General features: G+C 42.6%; 1 long non-coding RNA gene across 1 annotated transcript; it reads left to right on the forward strand.

The window, feature by feature from the left end:
- The first annotated feature begins 2559 nt into the window (after positions 1 to 2559).
- LOC136315700 (uncharacterized) lies at positions 2560 to 5964 on the forward strand. Its single transcript, XR_010727546.1, has 3 exons — positions 2560 to 2620; positions 4902 to 5039; positions 5566 to 5964. It is a non-coding gene; the product is annotated as an uncharacterized lncRNA (long non-coding RNA).
- The last annotated feature ends 2839 nt before the right edge of the window (positions 5965 to 8803 follow it).

Consider the following 8803-nt stretch of genomic DNA (forward strand, 5'->3'; position numbering starts at 1 on the left):
ATCTATCTATCTATCTATCATCTATCTATCTATCTATCTATCTAATTTATCATCTATCTATCTTGAATCTAAAGGCTACATATGATTGTGACATGTTCTTTGTAGCCTATATGTGTGAACGAAAAACATAGAGATTATATTATTTAAAAGTTGGTGACATTTTGACTAGGCAACTTACATTCTGACTTCTTTTTTTTAAAGAAACTACTTTAAAAACATTTATGAGAATAAATGAAGTTGTATTATAAAACTAAAATATTTTTACTGAAAATGAGCCATTGCATAATCAAGCTTAACAGAGAGAGAGAGAGTGAGAGAGAGTATAAAGTATAGTAGCAAGTAATATAGTATTAGGCAGATATCCAGAAACTTAGAAAATGTATATACATTTGGCAATGCTGTTAAAAAAAAAACAAAAATAAAAAAACTTATTGAAACAAACTGTTGGTATATTTCTCTTCTAGGCATACAATTCTCTACACAAGAATGCGAACGGAGACCAGAGGGGCTAAGGCACTGTGAGCTCTGAATGGCTCTCAAGGTCAAGACTAGGAAGAAAAGAGGGCCGAGCACCTCTGGGAAGACAGATCAGCCTGGCATCCAAGAAACCAAACGATAACTTTAAGAAGAGAGTGAAAAAAAAAAAAGAGAAGAGTTGGCAAATACTGAAAAAGAAATCATCATGAAAGCTTAAATAAATAGGATCAGCATACAGCAAAGAATAAAAGTTTTATCACTTCATATAGAAATGTAATAGTAAAAATTCAGTAACTGGCCCTGGCCGGTTGGCTCAGCGGTAGAGCGTCGGCCTAGCGTGCGGAGGACCCAGGTTCGATTCCTGGCCAGGGCACACAGGAGAAGCGCCCATTTGCTTCTCCACCCCTCCGCTCTCTGTCTCTCTCTTCCCCTCCCGCAGCCAAGGCTCCATTGGAGCAAAGATGGCCCGGGCACTGGGGATGGCTCTGTGGCCTCTGCCTCAGGCGCTAGAGTGGCTCTGGTCGCAACATGGTGACGCCCAGGATGGGCAGAGCATCGCTCCCTGGTGGGCAGAGCGTCACCCCTGGTGGGCTGCTGGGTGGATCCTGGTCGGGCGCATGCGGGAGTCTGTCTGACTGTCTCTCCCTGTTTCCAGCTTCAGAAAAATGCAAAAATAAAAATAAAATTCAGTAACTATTGCAAGCTCTTCCTCACGTAACCTATGAATCGCTGAGTGGCTTCCTCATTCCTGGAAGGTCTATCAAGATGGTAATCTCTTTCTGGAATTCTTTAAACTGTCATCACTTATTAAGATCACTGATAAAATCTCCGTGCCTAGGTTGCAGAAACCTAATATCAATACTTACTATATAAAGATACAAATATAAAGGTATTTTATTTCTTAAAGGAGAATACACACACACACACACACACACACACACACACACACATATTTGTCTTCCAATACAAACTGCCAATTAGCAACAGAAGATGAATCTTGTAACTCTCATCTATGTGACAGAATTAATGTCTTCAACGTGAGTCTTACATAGATTTCTCTCCTTGGAATTTATGACTTTTTCAATCTGACAGATGATTCATTAAGTTTGAATATACTTTTTTCCCTCCACAATCTTAGCATTTTCCCATAAAAATGGTTCTCTGAAGAGAGATGTCAACAATACTAAATTGAAAGCTGTTTCATTTGTTTTAATTTATACAAAACTGAATTATATTTTTGGCTTCCACTAAGTGGAAGGTCATTAGAGTGTAATTGTCCCATTAGCGACAGTCTGAAAATGTAGGCATGAAGCCATACCTATAAATTCATTTCACTGATCCTCGGAGGTTTGTGTTAATGTCTTCTCTTCTGATAGCTTTTCGTAAATGCTGGATATCGTAGACAAAGGTGAATCTGTCTTTGTTGTATGAAGGGCAGTGATGGCCGGTCATATTCACAGTAAATTCAAATTTTTTTCCATTAATACCCAAGCGCATCATTAATAGGTTAGCAGAATTTCATGCTTACCATTACGAAGGTGACATTCTTGTTTTGGTTGTTTTTTGTTTTTGTTTGTTTGTTTTTATCTCTCTCCAAAATCGTTTCTGTCTTTGGTAATAATTTAGAAAAAGAAATTAGAGGGCACACAATAAAAAGCTTTTTGCTGAACTCCCTGAGTAGTACTTGGTTTTTCTACCTGATTCTCACAAGGAAAAGAATAAATAAAATGTTAGGGATGTGAGGTTCCTAAGTGGGTGGAGCACAACGGACCATTATCTGATCTGGAGAAGAGCCTGATACAGACCGTGTCTGACGTGTTCAGCTTCCTGCTCAAAAGAGTGCTTATTTATACACCAGGGGTTATTTATACATAAGTGGTTTTATTTTATAATCATGAGACCTGGATGCTGAGGTCTCAGTGGACTGTGACAAATAAAGGGCATCGTCAGCAGTCTAAATAAAGTGATATGCAGCTCTGACCAAAGGACTTGTCCTATTTTAATTGTGACTAATTAGACCCATCTGACCGTTCGGGAGCATGGACAAAGAGCGCACAGAAACATACAACGGCGGAAAGGAAACCCCGGAGCCGTGAGGACGTGGAGGCTGTGCGCACGGAAGGTCCGGAGGGGAGGAAGCGAGGTCAGAGGGCCCTGGACGTGCCAGCAGACGACAGAGAAGAGGGACAGAATAACCTCATCACAAGGGGAGCCTGGGGTGCAGTGCAGGGCCAGTACTCAGCGGGTGCACACTGGGAGGGCCACACTGCCATTTAAATATCGCATTAAGTTCTAACAGGCTGGCAGACAGCTGTTTCTGGAAGCCACCTATGTATGTCTCCTGCCACCAACCACTCGGGCCCCTCAGCTACAGCTGGGGACCCCAGTGTGGCAGCCCGGAGCCTCTGTTCTGATCCACCGCACCCTTTGCCTGATTAGTGGTGACCCCTTTAAATTTCATCCCTGCAGACAGACGGAGGGGCTATGCGAGCCGGCCCCCAGGGAAGACCGGGACCCTGCTGTCAGGTTCGAGAAGTCTGTGGGGGTCTCTGGGCTGGATTACCAGGCCAGCTCAAGTGCTGGCTCATGTCCCTGACCACAGTGAATCCCTGCATTAGGGAATTTCTGTTCTTTGCAATGAGGTCACGTGAGCCTGACAATAGTCACCCAGAACGTAAAGTTGGTATCAAGATCAAGGAAATCTGTTCAAATAAGGAGGCTCAAGGAGGATGGCATTATTGTTCTTATGCTCTGAGCTATGCCCCAAGTAGGTATCAAAAAAGTCAGTAGACTTTCCCAAAGTCCTGAGATCTAGATGTACCATGTATATGATTTCTTGCTTCATGTAGTTCGACTAATAGTAACACACCAGAGCACTGTGTTCTTTAGTAGGTAATCATAAAAGACATTCGGGTATTTTCACTTTTTCTAAGTTATACTAGTCATAGTATACATAATAAGAATTACAGTACTCCATATACATAGAAATATTCCACATACATGTTTGACATGCACATGCAAATACATAACACACGTGTATGTTCGATTACTCCATGCCATATGCCATGGACTGGAGACTGCTAGACCATGTAACTCCAAATTCTTTTCTCTTTTTTGAATGCACAGCTGGACCACATTTTATAGTTTCCCTGGAGGTTAGCAGTGCTCTGTGCCTGGGTGCTTGCCTGTCATTGACATTTGAGCAGAAGTGTTATAAGCCACCTCTGTGAATGGGCGATAGAAACTTGCTCTGGGCTCCTTCGCCCTCCTGGGTGGCTGACTGGAAACAACTTCCAGAGCAAACGTGGTAGCCACGAGTTGGAGATGGATTGCATGCCCTGTTGTCTCATTTACTTTTCAGGACTGCCGCGGGAGGAAAAACAGACTTCTCTTATACTGCAGATGTGACATAGTTTTGAAACTACTTGATAGTGTATCCTAACCTGTTTGTGGCATTAAGTAGTAAACCTTAGAAGAGAAGCTTGTGAGTAAAAACTGCTATTTGAAAATGATTTTCAATGGTATAGGTTGGGAAAAGATTCAGAACTTATTATACATGAAACAAAAAAAAATAAATTCAGTATCTTTTTCATTTTATAAAGAGAATAATATTCAAAGCAAGGTGTCTGGCCAAATATTACTCTAGGCTACAAGAGAAGGTCCATCGGGCAAATACTCCATGATCTTCCTGTTCAATCATGTGCACCTTGCACCCTGAAGAGTTCTTGTCATGTAGTTAGTTGTTTCTCCAGGAATATGTATTAAATGAACAAGCAAGAATCACTGTTTACTACGTTGATCTGTTAATTTCCTGAAATTTTCTTCCCCAAATCAAGCCCTTAGCTATATTTAATGATTTGCCAATACAGGGCAGGGCAAAAGTAGGTTTACATTTGTTTGTATGAAAAATAATATAGTAATTAATAGATAATCCTACAATAAACTCTGTGCTTCATGCAGTCATAACTGTATAGCTACTTGTGACTCTCCCTGCATCCCAAAAGTGAAATTGGGTAGTTTGAAGACAGTATTTAAAAATAACTTTTTATGTAAGGTGTGTGAGCCCAATGACCAAGAGACTAGCAATGCACTCAGGGGTCTCAAACTCGTGGCCCGCGGGCCGCATGCGGCCCGCTAAAAACAATTTTGTGCGGCCTGCAGACTAATCCACGAAATTCAAAATATTTTGGATAAAATTAAGTAAGCCCGTGGATTAGTCTGCGGGCCGCACAAAATTGTTCGGCGGGCCGCGAGTTTGAGACCCCTGGACCTGGAAGTAGAGCACTAGTCAACATGCACGCAGGGCTGAGGGAAAGAGTCGCTCACAAAACTAAGAAGGATGTTCTCTAGAGAAAACTGTCTTCTAGTAACCCAGTGAATCTAAAGAATCTGCCCCCCAGCCCCACTTCGTTTCCTCTTTCCAGGTCCTGCTTGTGCTGACCATTGGCTGGACCCAGAAGGCAGAGGGCACTAGAATCTCTGGATGCAGCCTGTGTCCATGGGGCTCCTGGACAAGTTCCACAGGACAAGAGATTGGAGAATGAAGACGGAGGAGCAAAGAGGTTTTAGAACCATCTCACTATTGGTTTGCATTTGTGGTCACTACACCAAAATCAATCAATCAATCAACAAATGAGAAAGAAATCAGCCAATAGTGGCTGATTAGAGTTTAAGCTGAACAGAACCCTCCCACTTTAATCATGAGTTTTATTTATAGATATGATGATGCCAAAGTATTTTTATATTTGGAATAGAGATGAGATTCATAAACACTGAATGGCTGAAATTAATAATCATGTAACACTACAGCGAGAAACATTGCGGAGACCATCTGACTCATCATTCCCCAGAATAGAACTCTCATCTGGTAGGAAACAAATGGATGGAAGGAAGGGACAACCTGACGTGTGGGTTTAAGTTGATTAATCACTGCTGCCTTGAGACGCAATTCAAGTTGTGACACAATGGACGTACAGGATGTGGGGATGGAAATGATAGAATACAAAGTAGCTTCTGTTAGTGATAAAGTCATACTGAAAAATACAAACTAGAGGTAGCCTCAATTTGCTTTTCTATTTCTTCTCCTAGGATTAGCACCTACACAAACCTGGCCCAGGGGAGACTGGATCTGAAAAAAGAGATTACATACCCAGAATCTCTCCCTTACATATCTTGGGACCCAACAGTTGTAGACAGAAAAGGACATCTCAAACTTTCTCAAGAATTACAGACTGAATCAGAACACTGAGAACGGGAAGTGGAGGACCACACCCCCACCTGGGGTTGCACATTTGAAAATATGAATGAGCAAGTTTCGAGCCACTCCTGTCCACACTTAGTCCTTATCGCCTGTTTCTAGAATTCTTCCTCGTTGCTGGATCTCCCAATCAGCATGAAGAACATACTCTTAGCTCTTCCATTACAAAAACAAACATATCCCCTCTGGATTTCAACGGGACCTTTTAATAGCCAAGTTTTCCAAAGCGATTTGCTCCACACACTGGCTCTATTTTCTTTTTTTTTGTATTTTTCTGAAGCTGGAAACGGGGAGAGACAGTCAGACAGACTCCCGCATGCGCCCGACCGGGATCCACCCGGCAAGCCCACCAGGGGGCGATGCTCTGCCCCTCTGGGGCGTCGCTCTGCCGCAACCAGAGCCACTCTAGCGCCTGAGGCAGAGGCCAAGGAGCCATCCTCAGCGCCCGGGCCATTCTTTGCTCCAATGTAGCCTTGGCTGCAGGAGGGGAAGAGAGAGACAGAGAGGAAGGGAGAGGGAGGGGGGGGAGGGTGGAGAAGCAAATGGGCGCTTCTCCTATGTGCCCTGGCCGGGAATCAAACCCGGGTCCCCCGCATGCCAGGCCGACACTCTACCGCTGAGCCAACCGGCCAGGGCCAGCTGGCTCTATTTTCTGACCAACTGTAACTCCATTCTCTTTTTTTTTTTTTTTTTTCTGAAGTTGGAAACGGGGAGGCAGTCAGTCAGACTCCCGCATGCGCCCGACTGGGATCCACTCAGCATGCCCATCAGGAGGCGATGCTCTGCCCATCTGGGGCATCACTCTGCTACAATCAGAGCCATTCTAAGCGCCTGAGGCAGAGGCCACAGAGCCATCCTCAGTGCCCAGGCAAATTGCTCCAATGGAGCCTTGGCTGCGGGAGGGGAAGAGAGAGACAGAAAGGAAGGAGAGGGGGAGGGGTGGAGAAGCAGATGGGTGCTTCTCCTGTGTGCCCTGGCCGGGAATCGAACCCGGGACTCCCGCACGCCAGGCTGACGCTCTACCACTGAGCCAACCGACCCCGGGCCAACTCCATTCTTCAATTTGTGGAAGTATGGCCTTCACTATTCCATGCATCAAGGTATTCTTGATAAGATCGTTGATAAGTGCTGATAATTTTTCAGATTACCTTTTTTTTTCTTCTTAACTTAAACTTTCTGATGTACTAGCAGTCAATCACACCCTCCTGGAAAAATTCCTCTAATTGGACACCGAATCTTTTTTTTTTCCCTTCTGACTTTGCACCTACATCTCAGTCATTTTTGGTGTCTCCTCCTCTGTAGGACCTTTCCTCACTTGTGCTGCTTGAGTTTGACCCTGGGTCTTTCATTTTATTTAAACCTTAAACTACACTCCAACCACAGGCCTTTTTGTTCTGTCATGTGGCTTCAAATATGCTATTTATTTTTATCTCTCTATCTGCATACTTATTTATATGACATGTCCACTTTAAACATCTAAGTGAACATATTAGAACTACGCTCACGATTTCTCCACAACAGAAACTACTAATTTTTAGGCTTCCACCCTCATATTTCATGACTTACTTATTTTGTTGGTTACTTATACCAGTAATGTGGGGTAAGAATTGATATATCATTCTTTCCAGCTCCCATAGCTGATGAGTCATAATATTTTACTGGAAATAATTAAAAATGGATGATTTTGCTGAACTTCTACTTTCTTGATCCACTTATTCCAGGAAAGAAAAAATAAAATGATGGATGCCATTTATTTTATTTCCTAGAAGGGCTCTAAGAGAAGGAGGTGCCAACGGAGGGTGATGAGTGTTGAGAGAAAGTCATGAAATTTGACATGGAAACTGGTTGGTTTTACTTTTCTGACAGACAGAAGAGAAGGAGGCAAAGAGCCAATGAAGTGTTGAATCTGAGATACAATGGAGGCCACAAGATTCAAACAGAAGGGGGAGGGGAAAAGAGTAGGGTGGTGGGGAGACAACAGAAGCCACATCACATGAGAAAGTTCGCACTTGGGAAGAGTCATCCACAATGCACATTTTTAGATGATTATTCTTGTTTCCTTTTAAAAATATTTAAAAAATTTATAACAATTTTTGATTAAAAAGAAAACTTGTCCAGATAATACAGACAGTCCCTGTATACCACACACCCTCTGTCTCCTATTATTACCTTACATTAGTATAGAACATCTGTTAAAATTAATAAACCAACACTAACACTACTACAGCATTAACTGAAGTCCAGATTCTTTAGATTTCCTTAGACTTCACTTAATGAGCGTTTCCTGTTCCAGGAGCCCATCTAGGACCCCACATCACATTCAGGAGTCAGGTCTCCTTAGGATCTTCTTAGCATTAATAGTTTCTTTGGCATGCTTTGTTTTTGATGATCTTGACCGTTTTGAGTGCTGTTCAGATATATTTCGGAATGTGCCTCAATGAGGATATTCTCCCTGGTTTGCTTGTGGTTAGATGGGCTTATGGGCTTTTAGGAGAAAGATCATGGGGTTAAAGTCACTTACATTTCATTTTCATATATTAATGCACTAACCAGGGTCTCCAGCACAATGTCGAATGGGAGAAGCGAGAGAAGAGATGCTGATCCTACTCCTGAACTTGGGGGAATGCATCCATTTCTCACCATTAAGGACAAGGGTAGGCATTTTTGTAGATATTCTTTGGTAAGTTGAGAAAATTTCCCTCTAACGCTAGTGTGCTGAGAGGTTTTGTACTTTTTCCCCAAAAATTCTAAACAGATGCCAGCGTTTGTCAAATGTTTTTTCTGTATCGACTGATTTTTAGTTTAGTTTGTTAATGTGTCGAAGGCATTAAGGATTCACCTGCCTCGCACACTTGGAAGAGGCTCTGATCTCCCACAGAAGCAGGAAGTAGGGGCGCTATCTCCCTTGATGTTTACATTTCAAGCAGATGGCCCCAGCCTCTTGAAAAAGACAGGCCTGGTTTGTAAACCTCACAAAAGGCTGTGCTGAGAAAGATTTATATACATTTACAAAAAAGAGAGAAAGGACTTCCAATTGTTAGTTTGTAAAAAAAAAAGAAAATGCTCAGA

Source organism: Saccopteryx bilineata, chromosome 11 (genome assembly GCF_036850765.1).
Source record: "Saccopteryx bilineata isolate mSacBil1 chromosome 11, mSacBil1_pri_phased_curated, whole genome shotgun sequence".
Taxonomy (NCBI): Eukaryota; Metazoa; Chordata; class Mammalia; order Chiroptera; family Emballonuridae; genus Saccopteryx; species Saccopteryx bilineata.